This window comes from Rhinopithecus roxellana, chromosome 6 (assembly GCF_007565055.1).
Source record: "Rhinopithecus roxellana isolate Shanxi Qingling chromosome 6, ASM756505v1, whole genome shotgun sequence".
Classification (NCBI taxonomy): domain Eukaryota; kingdom Metazoa; phylum Chordata; class Mammalia; order Primates; family Cercopithecidae; genus Rhinopithecus; species Rhinopithecus roxellana.
Genome location: NC_044554.1, coordinates 37,451,546 through 37,470,718, shown reverse-complemented (window position 1 = coordinate 37,470,718; position 19,173 = coordinate 37,451,546). Strand labels below are relative to the sequence as shown.

Here is a 19,173-nt window from a genome sequence, read left to right as displayed (position 1 = left end):
CATATAGTCAAGATCGCCCACACGTTCCCCTTACATAAGACATCTCGATGGATCACGAGTCTATCACCCTATTAACCAGTCACGGGAGCTCTCCATGCATTTGGTATCTTTTATCTCGGGTATGCACGCGACCCCATCGCAGAATGCTGGCCCCGCCACACCACATGCCGCGGAACCTGTCTTTGATTCCTGGTCCATACCGTTATTAATCGCACCTTACATCCAATATTCCGACCCCGCATAACTACCATAAGGTGTTATTTAATTCATGCTTGTAAGACATATCAATAACTAATCATACAACACATCCCTCGCCACACTAAAAAATTACAACAAATTTTCGCTCAAACCCGCCTGTGGGAATTCAGGAAGGGGAGACATGCTGTTCCCACACCCGTTAGGTAGGGCTGTGCTCTTCAGCCCTCCATCCCAGCTGACTCCAGCAGTTGCTTGCAGGGGCCCTGCTGTGGAAACATCCTATCAGTCTCCAGCTGAATCCTCCCTGCCCTCTGAGCTGCTGCCTTCTGCCCACTGTACCTCAGCATCCTCTTTGCCCTGCCCTGCCTGCAACCGAGGTGGTGCACAAGAACCCTGTGTTCTCCGGAAGACTCCCTCCACCACCCCTACCCAGAGAGCCTTTGCATCTGGCATTTCTGTTCTCTGTGCTTGAGACTGGGAGGTTTGGGCTCAGAGAAGTGCGCTTTGGGCCACGAGAGGGCTGGTCCAGAAAGCGGGGGGCACTGTGCAAATCATCAGATCAGGACAGTTGGCAGCAGTAACCTCAGCAGGGAACACGCACATCTCCCCTCCGGTACTCATCTCTCCTCCCCCTCCTCCCTTTCTTCCTCCTCCTGCTATTGGAGGTGACTCAATGGGACTTTGGGATCTTTCACCTGCTGTGCCCAGTAGTTCTTTCGAAACCCACTTGTGAAACAGTGTTTGTTTGTTTGTTTGTTTTCCTTTTTTTGAAATGGAGTCTCAATCTGTCACTGAGGCTGGAGTATAGTGGCATGATCTTGGCTCACTGCAACCTTCATTTCCCAGATTGCAGAAATTCTCCTGCCTCAGCCTCCCAAGTAGCTGGGATTACAGGCATGTGCCACTACACCTGGATAATTTTTGTATTTTTAGTAGAGATGAGGTTTCACCACATTGGCCAGGCTGGTCTTGAACTCCTGACCTCAAGTGATCCGCCTGTCTCGGCCTCCTGAAGTGCAGGGATTACAGGTGGGAGCCACTGTGCCCAGTCAACACAGTGTTTTATGTTTATCTCTGTTTACTGAAGACCAAATACTGGTTTGGAGACAGCTTCCATGTCTTGCTCTTCTACCTCACTAGTCAGTGGGAGTTTGGGTAAGGGAATTGTAGAGCTTAGATTCTAGGTTTTTTATGTGATTGATCACAAAATAATCATCTCTAAGCTATCTATGGCCCAGTGTTCCCTGCCAAGTCTGTAGGTTTCAGTAAGCACTTCTCTTTTGTGGAGCTCCTGTTGGCAGGGGCGGGTGTGATTTGCCTGGTGGCCTCATTCCCTGTGTTTAGCCTGTGCCTTGGGCATGGACTTTGTTAAATGGAGTCAGCAGTGAGGCCCTCGTGCTGCAGCCAGCCTCTGTGCCCCAGAGAATCATGTGCTGTATTCTAAGAATTTGAGAACTACAGTCCTCACTCACAGGCTTGAAGGCACATAGTTTTCTCAAGTAGGGCTCTTTGTAGTATTATTTATTACTTTGCAACAAGACCATGTTTGTAATATAGTCCTATTCAAGTTGAATTCTTTTGAGTTCTTTTATTCTCCTTTCCTTGAGATTTTTGTATATATTGTGTATCTACTATATATATATATGTATTTTTTATATGTATTGTTCTTCTGAGTAATGGTATCTCTAAGCTGATTTATTCTAATCAGAGCTAGTCCCTGCTTTCAATAAATTCTGGTTTTGTGTTTAAAAAATATTGGAGAAGACACAAATAAATGGAAAGTTACCCCATGTTCATGGATTAGAAGAAATAATATTATTAAAATGTCCATATTACCCAAAGTGGTCTACAGATATAATACCATTCCTATCAAAATTCCCAAGTCATTTTTAACACAAATAGGAAAAAATCCTAAAATGATACGGAACTAGAAAAAAACCCTGCATAGTGAAAACAGTCTTGAGCAGAAAACAACAAAGCTGAAAGCATTGTATTCCTTGATTTCAAGATATATTATAAAGTGATTGTAATCCAGACAGCATGGCACTGGCATAAAAGCAAACACATCAATCAATGTAACAGGATAGAATGTTCATAAATAAACTTAAGTAGTTATAGTCCATTGATTTTTGACCAAGGTGCCAAGAACACATACTGGGTACAGTATGATCTTTTCAATAAATAGTATTGGTTAAACTGGATATTCACATGCGGAAAAATAAAACTTTACTCTTATCTCACAACATGTACAAAAATCAACTCAAAATGGATAAAAGTCTTAATACTTGAAATTGTAAAGCTATTAGAACAAAACATAGGGGCAAAGCTCCATGACATTGATCATGACAATTATTTCTTGAATAGAATTCCAAAAGCTGGCCGGGTGCAGTTACTCATGCCTGTAATCCCAGCACTTTGGGAGGCTGAGGCGGGTGGATCACCTGATTTCAGGAATTTCAAACCAGCCTGACCAACATGGTGAAACCTCGTCTCTACTAAAAATATAAAAATTAGCTGGGTGTGGTGGTGGGTGCCCATAATACCAGCTACCCAGGAGGCTGAGCAGGAGAATGACTTGAACCCAGGAAGCGGAGATTGCAGTGAGCCGAGATCTTGCCACTGCACTCCAGCTGGGGCAACAGAGCGAGACTCCACCTCAAAAAACAAACAAACAAACAAAAAACTTCAAAAGCACCAGCAACAAAACCAAAAGAAATAACTAATAGCATGAAGATACAACCCACAAATTGGAAAAAATATTTTCAAATTATACATCTGATAAGGGACTAATGTTCAAAATATATAATACTTTTGCCATGACTCTAACAACTCAATAGCAAGAAAACAAATAACAAAATAACACAATGAAAAATGGATGAAGGATCTGAACAGGCATTTCTCAAAAGAAGAAATACAAATGGCCAAAAGAAATATGAAAAAAAATAGCATCTCTAATCATCAGGAAAATGCGAACTAAACACATGATGAGGTATCACCTCATGTCTGTTAGAATGATTGTTATCAGAAAGACAAACCATCACCAGTGCTGGCAAGCATGTGGAGAAAAGAATTCTTTTTTAAAAAAAAATTTGTATTTTTGGTTCAGGGGTACATGTGCAAGTTTGTTGTGTAGGTAAATTGCATGTCATGGGGGTTTGGTGTACAGATTATTTCATCACACAGATAATAAGCATAGTACTGGCCGGATGCAGTGGCTCGAGTCTGTAATCCCCGCACTTTGTCAGGCCAAGGCGGTTGGATCATCTGAGGTCAGGATTTGAGCCTAGCCTCACCAACATGTCGAAACTCTCTCTCTACTAAAAAATAACCAAAATTAGCCGGGCATGGTGGTGGGCACCTGTAATCCCAGCTACTTAAGAGGCTGAGGCGGGAGAATCACTTGAACCTGGGAGGCGGAGGTTGCAATGAGCCAAGATCGCACCATTGCACTCGGTAACAGAGAGAGAGTCCATCTCAAACCAACAGAAAAAAGTGCTCGCTTCGGTAGCACATACACTAAAAAAGAAAAAGAAAAAAAGAGTAAGCATAGTACCTTTTCTATCCTCACTGTCCTCCCTCCCTCAAGGAGGCCCCAGCATCTGTTGTTCCCTTTTTGTGTTCATGTGTTCTCAATATTTATCTCCCACTTATAAATGAGAGTGTGTGGTATTTGGTTTTCTGTTCCTGCATTACATTGCTTCAGATAATGGCTTCAGCTCCATCCATGTTGCTACAAAGGACATGATCCTGTTCTTTTTTTTTATGGCTGTGCAGTATTCCATGGTGTGTATGTACATTTTCTCTACCTAGTCTCCATTGATGGGCATTTAGGTTGATTCTGTCTTTGTTATTGTGACAAGTGCTGTGATACACATGCCTGTGTCTTTATGATAGAACAATATATATTCCTTTGGGTATAAACCTGGTAATGGGTTTGCTGTGTCAAATGGTAGTTCTGTTTTAACTTCTTTCAGAAATTGTCAGGCCAGTCGTGGTGGCTCACATCTGTAATCCCAGCACTTTGGGAGGCTGAAGAGGGTGGATCACTTGAGGTCAGGAGTTTGAAACCAGCCTAGTCAACATGGTGAAACTCCATCTCTACTAAAAATACAAAAATTAGCTGGGTGTGGTGGTGGATGTCTGTAATCCCAGCTACTCTAGAGGCTGAGGCCAGAGAATCACTTGAACCCAAGAGGCGGAGGTTGCAGTGAGCCGAGATCACACTGCTGCCCTCCAGCCTGAGTGACAAGAGTGAAACTCTGTCTCAAAAAAAGAAAAGAAAAGAAATTATCAAACTGCTTTTCACGATGGCTGAACTAATTTGTATTCCCACCAGCAGTGTATATACGTTTCAAAGAGAAAAGGGAATTCTTAAACATCACTGTTGGGAATTTAACTTGGTACAGTCATTTTGGGAAATAATATGAAGGTTCCTCAAAAACTAGAAATAGTATTACTGTATGATGCAGCAGTACCACTTCTGGGTATGTACCCTAGTGGAATGAAATTGATCTGTCAAAAGACATCTCACATTTTTATTTCAATCTTTTAAAATATATTAAGACTTATTTTGTGGCCTAACATATAATCTCTCCTGAAGAATGTCTTGTGTTTGAAAAAAATGCGTATTACTTTGCTGTTGGATGAAATATTCTACATATATCCATTAGGTCTATTTGGTCTAAAGTGTAGTTTAAAGCTGACATTTTTAAACAGATGTTCTGTCTGGATAGTCTATTCATTTCTGAAAGTAGGGTGTGTAAATCCCTTACTATTATTGTAATATAGTGTATCTCCCCCTCAAGTCAACTAATATTTGCCTTATATATTTAGAAGCTCTGATATTGGATGCATATATATTTACAATTGTTAGTTTTTTGATGAACTGACCTCTTCGTCGTGATATGATGACCTTCTTTATATCATTTTACAGTTTTTGACTTCAAGTCTGTCTTCTGTGATAGGAGTATAGCTCTCTGTGCTCCCTCTTTTAGTTTCTAATTGCATGGAATATCTTTCCAACTAAAGTATGTACAATTGTAAGGCCTTTTTGCTAGCAGAATTTACTTTGATAAAATTATTTACACTAGTGATGTTATATTACATATTCTGTTAGCACTCCAAAATACCCAGAGGTAGTTTATAACATACTAACACAATTGTTAATAAAAACCAATAGCATATATGCATATAAAATATTATTTCACTCTTTCCTGCTTGTTCTTCAGGTAATAAGTTTAAAGCAAATTTGCTAACCTATAAATCATCTCTGCCTATAGTTGGTATGTATAGTGTAACCATACTTACATGGTTAAAAGAATTATAGCTATTGATCAAATTGTTCAGTTATGTGTTATTTTAAATGTGTTTTTTATTCATGTGTTCATTCATTATTTCATGATTTCATTCATTCATGATTGTCAGGGATTGATAATGAGAGTTGTTGATTCACTATATTTTTTTACTAGTGGAAAATGAAAATCACTGTGACTTTGTTAAGCTCTGAGATATGCTTCTTTGTACCAATATGGAAAATGTAAAAGAAAAAACCCACACTCAGCACTATGAAAGTTATACCAAAAACTGGAGAAAATGGGCTTTACAGATGTGGGCCCAGACAATCAGCCTGCTGGTGAGTAAAAATATTGCCAGCACAACCAAATGGATGATTTAGGAGTCCCCTACAAGCAGAAGATACAACAATTTGGGTATGAGAATAATTATACTTCTCCCATCTTGAGCCATCCTAAAGAAAACATCCTGAATGTTAGGTGTTTTTATCATCTTTTGATGAAGATAGAGATAGTAGGAACAACATAATGCGAGATCTCATTTTTATGCTGAAATATGTGTATTCAATATGTGTATATGCTGAAATGTGTATTGAAGAAAAAAACCCAGTATTTTGTTCTATTTTTTGTATTTATATGAAATGTGTATGTATTATATGAAAGAAAGGATAGGCTGGGCACGGTGGCTCATGCCTGCAATCCCAGCACTTCGGGAGGCCGAGGCAGTTGGATCATCTGAGGTCAGGAGTTCGAGACCAGCCTGGCCAACATGGTGAAACGCTGTCTCCACTAAAAATAAAAATTTAGCCAGGCGTGGTGGCATGCACCTGTAATCCCAGCTACTGGGGAGGCTGAGGCAGGAGAATCACTTGAACCCAGGAGGTGGAGGTTGCAATGAGCTGAGATCGCATTACTACAGTCTAGCCTCGGCAACAGAGCTAGACTTGGTCTCAAAAAAAAAAAAAAAAAAAAAAAAAAAGGATAAAGAAAAAGATGGAAAAATATTAGCAAAGTTTGACAAAAGATATCAAGAAGAGTTTGATGGAGGAACCAGCTGAAAAGCAGTAGTGCAGTGTCCTGGAAGTTAAATGAGAAAAATTTGAGAGCAGATATATTGCTCTAACTTGAAGATGAATAGAACTGGGTGCAGTGGCTCCTGCTTGTAAGCCCAGTACTTTGGGAGTTCGAGGCAGGCAGATCACCTGAGGTCAGGAGTTTAAGATCAGCCTGGCCAACATGGTAAAACCCTGTCCCTACTAAAAATACAAAAAAAATTAGCTGGGTGTGGTGCTGGGTGCCCATAATCCCAGTTACTTGGGAGGCTGAGGCAGGAGAATTGCTTGAATCTGGGCGGCAGAGGTTGCAGTGAACTGAGATTGTACCACTGCACTCCAGCCTGGGCAACAAAGTGAGACTCTATCTCAAAAAAAAAAAAAAAAAAAAAAGAACAGGACTTGTGCTGCAAAAAAAATATGGAAATATGGCACTGTAGTGTATGTAATTCAGTTGTATCATTTGTTGTTCTTTGCAGACACCCAAAATTTAACTATCTTAAATTAATAATATTTTGAAAGGCTCTTTGCTTTATTTTAGACAATTTTTGACAATTGTCTCATACATTAGAGGTTTCCCTGAATTTTACTGTCAAAAGATGTGAAGAAGATATGATATACTGGAAAGTGGTGGGGATAGAATTCACTCATACAAGTGTTGGAAATTGTAGTATTCTTTACATGTACTCTCTATATCACATTTCTCTTTAGTTTTCAAGAAACCTTTGAAGCCAAAAAACAAGAGTTCTACAATCAATGTCAGAGGGAAGAAGAAGAGTTGAAACAGAGATTTATGCAGTGAGTCAAGGAGAAAGAAGCAACATTTAAAGAAGCTGAAAAAGAGGTCAGTACTGACAGTTTGATATAATTTGCATTAATTTTTAGGTGCCCTATTAATTTGGGGGTTTTAATCTCAAGAGTTTAGTTGATGTTTTTGGAGGATATTTGCTATTTTTCAAAAAGTAGCTTTTTACCATGTAGATTTGAAGATAGCCTTTACAAAATTGTAGTCTATAATGTTTTTTCTAGAGAACTTAAATAATTTTCCATTTAAATAACCCTTAAAATAATTTTATAACAATTTATTTATTGGCCGGGCACGGTGGCTCAAGCCTGTAATCCCAGCACTTTGGGAGGCCGAGACGGGCAGATCACGAGGTCAGGAGATCGAGACCATCCTGGCTAACACGGTGAAACCCCGTCTCTACTAAAAAATACAAAAACTAGCCAGGCGAGGTGGCGGGCGCCTGTAGTCCCAGCTACTCGGGAGGCTGAGGCAGGAGAATGGCGTGAACCCGGGAGGCGGAGCTTGCAGTGAGCTGAGATCCGGCACAGTACTCCAGCCCGGGCGACAGAGCGAGACTCCGCCTCAAAAAAAAAAAACAAAAAAAAAATTATTTATTTTATTTACAATTTAAATTTTCATGCATAAAGTTTAATTTGCGACAAACCCAAGCTGTTTATTTTGAGAAGAGTCTTGTACTATCTAATGCTATTAATGCACTAGAAGATTGTCTTCACTTTTATAAATAAGCAAATGTTGACTAGTGCTGGCCTTGATTAATGAGAAAATTTTAAGTTGGCAAATTATGTAAATTATTTATTTATTTTATTCCATGCCATTTCTAATAAAATGGAAAAGAAGGCTATTAATATAGTTTTAATTATTTGCCACAAATATGTTTTTGGTGAAGACATATTTTTGAAACCATGATTTCTTTCTCTCAAGTGTAGGTGGCTTTAGTTTAAGAACATTTAGTTTTATTAGGTAAATTGGAACATGAACTTCCTTTTTCATAAAAATAAAATGGTAATTAGGTGCTAGAGGCCAGATGTCTCACTCAAAGACAGTTGAATTATAAGTAATAAAAATTTTGGCCGGGTACAGTGGCTCACACCTGTTAATTCCAACACTTTGGGAGATGGAGGCAGGCAGATCACCTAAGGTCAGGAGTTTTAGATGAGCCTGGCCAACATGGTGGAACACTGTCTCAACTAAAAATACAAAAATTAGCCAGGCATGGTAGTGCATGCCTTTAATTCCAGCTACTTGGGAGGCTGAGGCAGGAGAATTGCTTGAACCTGGGAGGCAGAGGTTACAGTGAGCCGAGATTGCGTCACTACACTCCAGCCTGGGCGACAGAGTGAGATGACTCCTCAAAAAAAAAAAAAAAAATCATTAGCTTAGATATAGAAAAAAAGTCTGGATGTATACATGGGTAAGTCATGGTATCCAAGGACAACAGACATAGCTGGATCTCATGAAGACTTAAATCAAAACTAGGAAGTGACCAGATGCCAAAGCAACCATTTAAATTTTCTCTTTCTCTTCCACTTCACTTCCCTTAGTTGTGAACCTTATTCCTGTATGTCTGCTTCTTTTTTCTTTCTGGAGATTAGTTTCTTTTCCATATCTCAACTATGTGTTCTCTTAGGGTTGATTACATATATTGATTATTGTCAATTAATGCTGCAATAAACATGAAAGTGTAGATATCTCTTTGACACACTGATTTTATTTCCTTTGAATATGTAACTATTAGTGGTGTTGCTGAACCATATGGTTCAGCAATTGTTTAATGAAGTCCCATATTGTTTTTCATAATAGCTGTACTGATTTACATTTTTATCAAAAAATTGACATGTAGTGGCAATTATTCATTGAATAAATGGACCCAGCAATAGTGCATTAGCTATGTTATATGCATACATTAAAAATGCAGATATATTGACTTTCGAAAGATAATGTAACTTCTTATTGCTTTTGAACATGTTTGTGAGTTATATTACTGAGGGATCTTTTATCTTCTCATTCTTTCATCTTAATCCAATGTTATTAAAACTGAAATCACCAATATTATTCCATATCTAAAAATAATATCTACCTCGTAAAAATTATCACTCTGGGCCGGGCTTGGTGACTAATGCCTATAATCCCAGCACTTTGGGAGGCCAAGGCGGGCAGATGACAAGGTCAGGAGATCAAGACCATCCTGGCTAACACGGTGAAACCCTGTCTCTACTAAAAAAAATACAAAAAATTAGCTGGACGTAGTGGCAGATACCTGCAGTCCCAGCTACTCGGGAGGCTGAGGCAGAAGAATGGCGTGAACCTGGGAGGCGGAGCTTGCAGTGAGCTGAGATCACGCCACTGCACTCCAACCTGAGCGACAGAGCGAAACTCCAGTCTCAAAAAAAATAATTATCACTCTGCTGCATTTGAGAATAGACTTTTTAGGTAATAATGATATAATCCATAGGGTTTTTGGGGGGCACAGAAGGATTCATGGTAACAGAACATTTTATTTTCTATTTTCCCAGAGCTATAAAACATGATGTTATAACAGTATAAGGCATATTTTTATACTTTTCATAATTTTTTCTAAAAAAAATTAGTGTTTGTTTCCTATATAACTTTTAGCTTTATAAGTAAATATTTGTCTCTTTCAGCTCCAGTATTATGTGAAACAGAGTTTCCAGATTTATGTAGCATGGAAAGTTTTTATAAGTCAGAGTTACTGATTTTTGCTATTTTCTCAATTATTTAGTTCTTTTATCTTTAGTTGATTTTTTTTTTTTTTGTAGTGACACATTTTGTTTCCATTCTCATTTTCTTTTGTTTATATTCTATGTATATTTCATTTTTGGTTACTATGAGAATTACACATAACATCCTAGAGTTATACCATTCTAATTAGAATTTATTTCAACTTAAGTTCAATCACATACCAAAATTCTACTGCTATATAGCTCTACTGTTTTTATGTTATTGATGTAACAAATTATATCTTTATTCACTGTATACCACCTAACAGATTTATAATTACAATTTATGCATTTGTCTTTTAAATCCTGTAGAAAATAAAAAGCAGTTACAAACCAAAATTACAATAATACTGTTTTTATGTTTGTTTACGTATTTACCAGAGAGCTTTATATATTCATATAGCTTGCTTATTTGCTTATATGGTTACTGCCTAGAGCTCATTTATTTCAATCTGAAGGACTTTAACACTTCTTGTATGACAGATTTAGAGATAAATGGATTTTTTTCAGCGTTAAAAAAACAAAATCTGGAAATGTCTTAATTTCTCCCTCATTTTTGAAGGACAAGTTTTCCAGCTGTAGATTTCTCAATTGACAAATTTCTTCATTATTTTAAATATATAATCCACTGCCTATGGCCTTCAAGGTTTCTGCTGAGAAATCAGCTGCTAATGTTATCCAGATCCCTTGTCTGTGAAAGTTGCTCTTGTCTCTGAGCTTTCAGTATTCTCACATTGTCTTTTTGTTTGTTTGTTTGTTTTTTGAGACAGAGTCCTGTTCTGTCACCCAGGCTGGAGTGCAGTGGTGTGATCTCAGCTCACTGAAACCTCCGTCTCTTGGGTTCAAGTGATTCTCCCATCTTGGCCTCCCAAGTGGCTGAGGCTACAGGCATGTGCCACCATGCCCAGCTAATTTCTTTGTATTTTTAGTAGAAACGGGGTTTTGCCATGTTGCCCAGTCTGGTTGCAAACTCCTGGCCTCAAGCAATCTGCCTGGGACTACCATTTACCCAGCAATCTCATTACTTGGTATATACCCAAAAGAAAATAAATCATTCTACCAAAAAGGCACGTTCACTTGTATGTTTATCCCAGCACTATTCACACTAATAAAGACATGGAGTCAACTTAGATGCCCATCAATGGTGGATTGGATGAAGAAAATGTGGTACATTTACACTGTAAAATACTACACAGCCATAAAAAAGAACATGTCTTTTGCAGCAACATGGACATAGCTAGAGGCCATCATCCTAAGAAAATTAACGTAGCATCAGAAAACCAAGTGCTGCATGCTCTTATTTACAAGTGGGACATATGAACATACATTGGGTACATATGGACATAAAGATGGGAAGAGCAGACACAGGGTACTACTGGAGGGGGCAGAGCAAAGAGATAGGGAAGGCAAGGACAGAAAAACTACCTGTTGGGTACTATGCTCACTATCTGGGTGATGGGATCATTCATACCCCAAACCTCAGCATCACACGATATACTCATGTAACAAATCTGCACATGGACTCTCTGAATCTAAAATAAAAGTTGATTATATTTAAAAAATTACACGAATATATATACTTATTGGCACTCTTAAAGGCTGTCAGGGCTGGGCTTGATCTAAGCACAAAATGACTCAATCACAGAACCAACCCAACCACAAAAATTGATTGATGTAATCACATTAACTGATTTTTTTTTTTTTTTTTTTTTTTTTTTTTGAGATGGAGTTTCACTCTTGTTGCCCAGGCTGGAGTGCAGTGGTGCAATCTCGGCTCACTGCAACCTCCACCTCCCAGGTTCAAGTGATTCTTCTGTCTCAGCCTTCTGAGTAGCTGGGAATACACGTATGCACCACTACATCTGGCTAATATTTTGTCTTTTTAATAGAGGTAGAGTTTCACCATGTTGGTCAGACTCGGTCTCAAACTCCTGACTTCAGATGATCTGTCCGCTTCAGCCTCCCAAAGACATTAATTGATTTAACTGCAAAGATGTTATGATGGAAAAGTGAAACCATCATAGAAATTTTGGATATCTAAAATAGCATATTTAGATATTTTTAAAAATATTTTGAAATAATACAAAATAAAAACAAAACCTTTTTATTGTGCATCACAGAAAGACACTTTCCTCAAAAATACATAGATCACACGAATTCATCACATAATACACTTTTTTTTTGTTTTTGAGATAGAGTTTTGCTCTTGTTGCCCAGGATGAGTGCAGTGGTGTAGTCTCAGCTCACTGCAACCTCCACCTCCCAGGTTCAAGCCATTCTCTTGCCTCAGCCTCCGAAGTAGCTGGGATTACAGGCGCCTGCCACCATGCCCTGCTAAGTTTTTGTATTTTTAGTAGAGAGGGCGTTTCACTACGTTGGCCAGGCTGGTTTCGAATTCCTAACCTCAGGTGATCTACCCGCCTCTGCCTCCCAAAGTGCTGGGATCACAGGCATCAGCCACTGCACCCAGCACAAAATATACATTTGTAACACACAAGTCAAGAAACAGAACATTGACAGCACCCCAGAATCCCCCCACAGCCCTTCCCAAACACTGTCTTCTCTTTCCTCCTGAAGGGAACCCCCATCCTGACTTCTAACACTGTAGATCCCCTTAACTGGCTTTGTTTTTGTTTTAGTTTTTAACCTTATATAAATGGAATTATGCAGTTTGCATGCTTTTGTGTTGGGCTTCTTTTGCTCAACATTATGCTTATGAGATTCATTTACACTGCTATATATAGCTGTGGTTTCTTTTTTTTTCATTACTGTGTACTGTGCCCTTCTGTGATACACCACAGTTTATTTAGTCCTTCAACTGCGAATGGACATTGGGTTGTTTCAGCCTGGGCTATTACAAATAATGCTGTCATGCCCATTGTTTTTAGATGTCTCTGGGTGCACATTTATATTTAGAGAGAGACATTTAAAAGCAAGATTAAATATATATTCTTGTTGTTCCACAATCTTCTTGACTCTTTTAATTGTAGTAATTCTGGTGGGTTTGTAGTAGTATCTCATTATGGTTTTAATGTGCATTTTCTGATTTATTAATGAGGCTGAACACTTTTTCGTGTTTAATGGTCATTTAATGATTCTCTTCTGTGAAGCATCTGTTCCAAATGTTTTCCTATGTTTCTACTGGGTTGTCTTTTCTTTATCGATTGGCTGGAGTTTATATATTATTGACATAAGTCCTTTCAGAGTTGCGGGTGCTGCAAATGTATTTTCTTCTCTGTGGCTTTTTAGTCTTTTAGTTATGTCTTTTTGACAGCAAAATTTCAGTGTGGTCAAATATTAATCTATTAGTCTTTTCCTTTATGATTCATGCTTTTTTTTTTTTTTTTTTTTGAGATGGAGTTTTGCTTTTGTTGCCCAGGCTAGAGTGCAATGGTGCAAACTCGGCTCACCGCAACCTCCACCTCCCAGGTTCAAGCTATTCTCCTGCCTCAGCCTCCCAAGTAGCTGGGATTAGAGGCATGCACCACTACTCCTGGCTAATTTTGTATTTTTAGTAGAGACAGGATTTCTCTATGTTGGTGAGGCTGATCTTGAATTCCCAGCGTGAGGTGTTCTGCCCACCTCAGCCTCCCAAAGTGCTGGGATTACAGGTGTGACCTACCGCACCTGGCCCGATTCATGCTTTTGAAAGGCAATTTAACAGACCGTTTCCTAATTTGGTGTCCTGAAGATATATGTCTCTATTACCCTCTAGATTAGTGCTGTCCAATAAAAATAGGAAGCCATACATGCAATTTAAAATTATCTAGTATTCACATTAAGAGAACAAAAATAATCAGATAAAACTAATTTTAGGGCCGGGCGCGGTGGCTCAAGCCTGTAATCCTAGCACTTTGGGAGGCCGAGACGGGCGGATCACGAGGTCAGGAGATCGAGACCATCCTGACTAACACGGTGAAACCCCGTCTCTACTAAAAATACAAAAACTAGCCGGGCGAGGTGGCGGGCGCCTGTAGTCCCAGCTACTCGGGAGGCTGAGGCAGGAGAATGGCGTAAACCCGGGAGGCGGAGCTTGCAGTGAGCTGAGATCCAGCCACTGCACTCCAGCCTGGGTGACAGAGCGAGACTCCGCCTCAAAAAAAAAAAAAAAAAAAAAAAAAAAACTAATTTTAGTAATGTTTAACTCAGTATATCCAAATTATTATTTCAAAATTTTAATGTTAAAATACAGATATTTTAAGTTTTTTTCCTACTAAGTGCTTAAAATCCAGTGCAAATTTTACACTTAATAGCACATCTCAAATGCTCAATAGTCATACATGAACAGAGTATTTCTAAAAGATTTATTGTTTTTACCTTTTCATATTCAGGACTATGGTCTATCTACAGTTTATTATTATTATTGTTATTATTATTTTGAAGACAGAGTCTCACTCTGTCATCCAGGCTGGAGTGCAGTGACATGATCTCAGCTCACTTCAACTTCCGCATCCCGGGTTCAAGCGATTCTCCCACCTCAGCCTCCCGAATAGCTGGGATTACAGGTGACACTACCACGCCTGGCTAATTTTTATCTATTTTGAGAGACACAGGGTTACCATGTTTGCCAGACTGGTCTCAAACTCCTGACCTCAAGTGATCCACCTGCCTTGGCCTCCCAAGGTACTGGGATCACAGGTGTGAGCCACTGTGCCCAGCCTGCAATTGATTTGCATGTAGTGTGATGTAGGAGTCTAGCTTAATTTTTTTTCCAAATGAGTATCCAATGGATTCAGCACCAATTTCTTGAAAAGAAATCCCCTCTGCTCCTTTTTTCTTAAAGTGACCGCATATGCATGAGAGTCTGTTTCCAAACTCTATTCTATGCCCTTTGTCTACTTGTTTATGCTTTTACCAGCACTACACTAGATTAATTACTATAATTTTCATCATAAGTGCTGATATCTGTTAAGAAAGAATGTATTCTTAGGAAAGTCTTGGCTATTCTTGGGCCTTTACATTTTCATATAAATTATAATCAGATTATCAAGTTCCCCCAAAATTTGGAATTTTGATTGACATTATATTGAATCTAGATATTAGCTTGAAGAGAGCACATTCAGAAAAAGATTGGCCAGGCATGGTGGCTCACACCTATAATTCCAGCACTTTGGGAAGGTTGGGGTGAGTGGATCACTTGAGGTCAGGAGTTTGAGACCATCCTGGCTAACATGGTGAAACCCCATCTCTACTAAAAATACAAAAATTAGCCAATCATGGTGGCGGGCGCCTGTAATCTCAGCTACTCGGAAGACTGAGACAGGAGAATTGCTTGAACCTGGGAAGCAGAGGTTGCAGTGAGCAGGAATGGTGCCTCTGCACTCCAACCTGGACGACAGAGGGAGACTCCATCGCTAAATAGATAGATAGAGAGAGAGAGAAAGAAAGAAAGAGAGAGAGAGAGAGAGAGAGAGAGAGAGAGAGAGAGAGAGAGAGAGAGAGAGAGAGAGAGAGAGAGAGAGAAAGAAAGAAAGAAAGAAAGAAGAAAGAAAGAAAGAAAGACAGAAGAAAAACAGAGAAAGAAAGAAGAAAGAAAGAAGAAAGAAGAAAGAGAAAGAAAAAAGAAGAAAGAAAGAAAGAAAAGAAAGAAAGAAAGAAAGAAAAAAGAAGAAAGAAAGAAAGAAAAAGAAGAAAGAAAAAGAAAAAGAAGAGAAAAGAAAAGAAGGAAGGAAGGAAGGAAGGAAGGAAGGAAGGAGAAGGAAGGAAGGAGGAAGGGAAGAAGGAAGGAAAGAAAAGAAGGAAGGAAGAAGAAGGAAGGAAGGAAGAAAGGAAGGAAGGAAGGAAGGAAGGAAGGAAGGAAGGAAGGAAGGAAGGAAGGGGGGAGCCTGGATGACAAGATTCTAGATAATGGCCCTACTTAGGACCCAAGTTCCCTTTTGCAGCACAAGTGGTCAGCCCAACTTAGTGCGGTTTTTCTCTTATGAGCATGGATTTCCAGAAGTAGAGCTTCACTCTAATATCACTGAGCATTGTTTTGTAGCAATGAATGCATGGAACTGCCTCATTCTTTTTAAGAGGTTGTTGTATGAAATAACCACAGGTTATTAAACTTGCCCACTATAGATGGGCATTGGGATATTGCTAGTCTTCTGTGGTTACAAATACACTGCAGTGAACCTCCTTGTACACCTGCCCTTTTGCACAGGTGGAATTGCTAGGTCAAAGGATACACAGGTGTGTTTGTGATTTTAAATGATGCCATCAAACTTCCCCCTATTATGGTTGTACCAACTGACCCCGCATTGCAGGGAACAGAACCCACGAACTCTGACTCCAAAGCCAAGGCTGTCTCCCCATCAGGTTCATGACTACACCAAATGTCATGTTGAGGTCCAAAGGAAGTGGATAGATGAGCAGAAAGAACACTCAGGGGGCTGTAGGCAGGTAAAAGATTATTTTATTCAGCAGCAGCTCTCATCAGCAGCTTTCTTACGCTGTCTTCCCTTGTTTCAGCTGCTTAGTTCAGCTCCCACACATAGCTGTACCACCAGCTCTCCCTTGCCTTCAGGGTCAACAGCTTAACTCTTCCACTCTCTCTGGGCATGAGCAAGCCAAGCTGTGTCCCTCCAGCCAATAGGCAGCAGCTCCTGGACAGACTGGGCCCTTGTGGAACACTCCTCAGCCCCCACAACCCCCAGCAGCTAAAAGAGGCAGAGTAGCTTTGAGTCCTAGGCCTTCAAAGATATAACCCATCCTTTGTCCACCATCCAGCAGTCTGCATGCACTCTGGCCCCCGCTAGAGGAAGAGGCCCCATTATTGGGGTGGGTTAAGACTTTGGCCCCACTGCACTGGGTGCAGCCTCTATGAGCCTACCTTCCTGGCTGCTTCCTACTGAGCAGCCTTCAGCCCTGAGGATGGACAGCAATAGGAGACCTTGGCATCCCACTGCTCCCTTATGCAGCCTCCTCCACCAGCAAAGTTTCTTTTCCCATGTCCCTGCTCCATACTGGAATCAAGGGACACCTGGTCAGGCAAGACCACGACCACGGCATCTCAATTCCAAGGAGCCTGGGGTGTGTGGGAAATGGTGCCTTCAGGAGCAAGGGCTAGAAGACAGCCTAGGAGTGCCTCATGCACACTGCAGAGGGTTCTCCAAGGGGGGCAGCTGGAGCAAGAGCCTCAACAGGGCCTGCTCTACCCACCAGCATCGGGGGGCTCTGTGTGCTGAAAAGCCCAGCAGGTTCCTGTTTGGCACCTGCAAGAAACCATGAATCCAGCTCTTGGAATGAAGGTAGGGCCTGGAAAACCATCTGGATGGGCCCCTGGATAGACAGTGGGCACAGGCAGGCAGGGGAAGATGGGTGACCTGCATCACCACACACTCTCAGGATCCAGACTGTTTATCAGCATGTCATCTACTATCATCTCAAAAATCACCCCTGTCAGCCAGTTACAGCAAGTGTCAACTTCCTAATGCACAGTATATAAACTGCAGAGACACACATCAAACCCAGGGGGTCTGACTGGATATTCAAAGACTGCCCAGGGTGACCTCATACTGGTAAGCCCCCAGGAACTACTCTATAGGGAACTTGACAGTTAGGTTGAACCCGTTAGGTTGAAATGCAAAGTTGGCTTTAAAAACAAATAGAAGGTGTGGATGACAAGATTCTAGGTAATGGTCCTGCCTAGGACCCGAGGTCCCCTTTGCAACACAAGTGGTCAGCTCAACTTGGTGCTGTTTTTCTCTTACGAGCTTGGATTTCCAGAAGTAGAGCTCCTGCCGGCTTCCTTTAAAAACGCACACCCTCCTTTAAAAATGCACACCGTCTTGCAACACGTGTCAGGCGTAGCTCCCACTACCGGAAGAAGTGACCTGCCCTTTGGCTGAGAGAGCTTAGGCCATGGTCCTCACGCTCCACTATGCACCAGAAAGAAATTATTGCTCATTTTTAGGTGGGATAATAATATTATGGTTATGTCTTTAAAAAGATTCCCTTATGTTTTAGATTGGGGGACCTGTCTATGGATGAAATAATTTTATGTCTGGGATTTTATTCAAAATAATACTGGGGACAGTGAGTAGGAGTAGAGATGCAACAAGATTGGCCATCTATGGGTAACTGTTGAAGCCGGGCTGTGGGTGTATAGGGTTCATTTTACTATCCTGTCTACTTTCGTGTATGTTTAAAGTTTTCTATAATAAAAAGCAGAATGAGGAGGAGGAAGAAACACACAGCAAGGTGAAAACACAGCTCTTCAGGTTCTGGCTCAGGAGTGCGAATGAAGGCTGAGGGCCCGTGAATCTGCTTTTCTCAGGCTCACTGCAGGCCAGTGAGAAACCTCAGCTTCAGGGTCCCAAAGCCTGTTGAGGACAAGAGTCAGAGGCCAGAGGTCTGCTGGAGCAGACCCTGAAAGGGTCCCTGTCTGTAGTCAGCCATCATTTAGGCTGCAGTGGGCTCATCAGTGCCAGGAATATGAATGGCCTCACAGTCTATTTATTCTTGCCCAGCATCACTGTCAAGATCACAGTAAGCAGCGTGGCAGGATCTACGCATGGAGCCGGCTGAATCTTTATTAAAATCTTTTTTTTTTTTTTTTTTTGCGCACGATGTTCCCAATTTGTTTCTTTGTTCCTGGCATCTAGAGTCATGCAGTTTCTGATATTTGTCTTGGAGATGGAGGAAGTTTGACATGTCATGGTGGTGGAAAGGTAGTATTTATATCCTGAAAAACCTTTTACATCCAGCGAGAAATATCACCCCATAGTCCAGGCTGCTGTGTCCGAGCTGCCTCCAAGGCTTGTCAGTTAGGAGGCCCTGGTGAGGTTCTCAGCATGGCTGGCAGGTGCTGTGGCCCAGAACTTAAGTGAAAGTCCAATCTGACTCATGTTTATCACCTAGAGCGGGTGTTCTACATCTATGTGTTCTTAGGACCCCAGAGCTGGAAGAGGTGACCCAGGGCCTCAGGCGCCACACACCTCCTACAACCCTTCGGCCAAAGCATCTGTCTCCTTACACACTTTACTCACTAGGGGTCTAGGGATGGCCTTTTTTTTATTTTTATTTTTATTTTAAGGTTTCTGCTTCTTAAAAAACAAAACAAAACAAAAGACATTGGGAGGCCAAGACAGACAAATCCCTTG

The 19,173-nt window shown here is 40.6% G+C and overlaps 1 pseudogene; it reads left to right on the top strand.

Annotated features, from left to right (window-relative positions):
* Positions 1-18,900, top strand: part of LOC104666410 — a 53,076-nt pseudogene extending 34,176 nt beyond the window's left edge.
* Positions 18,901-19,173: the final 273 nt, after the last annotated feature.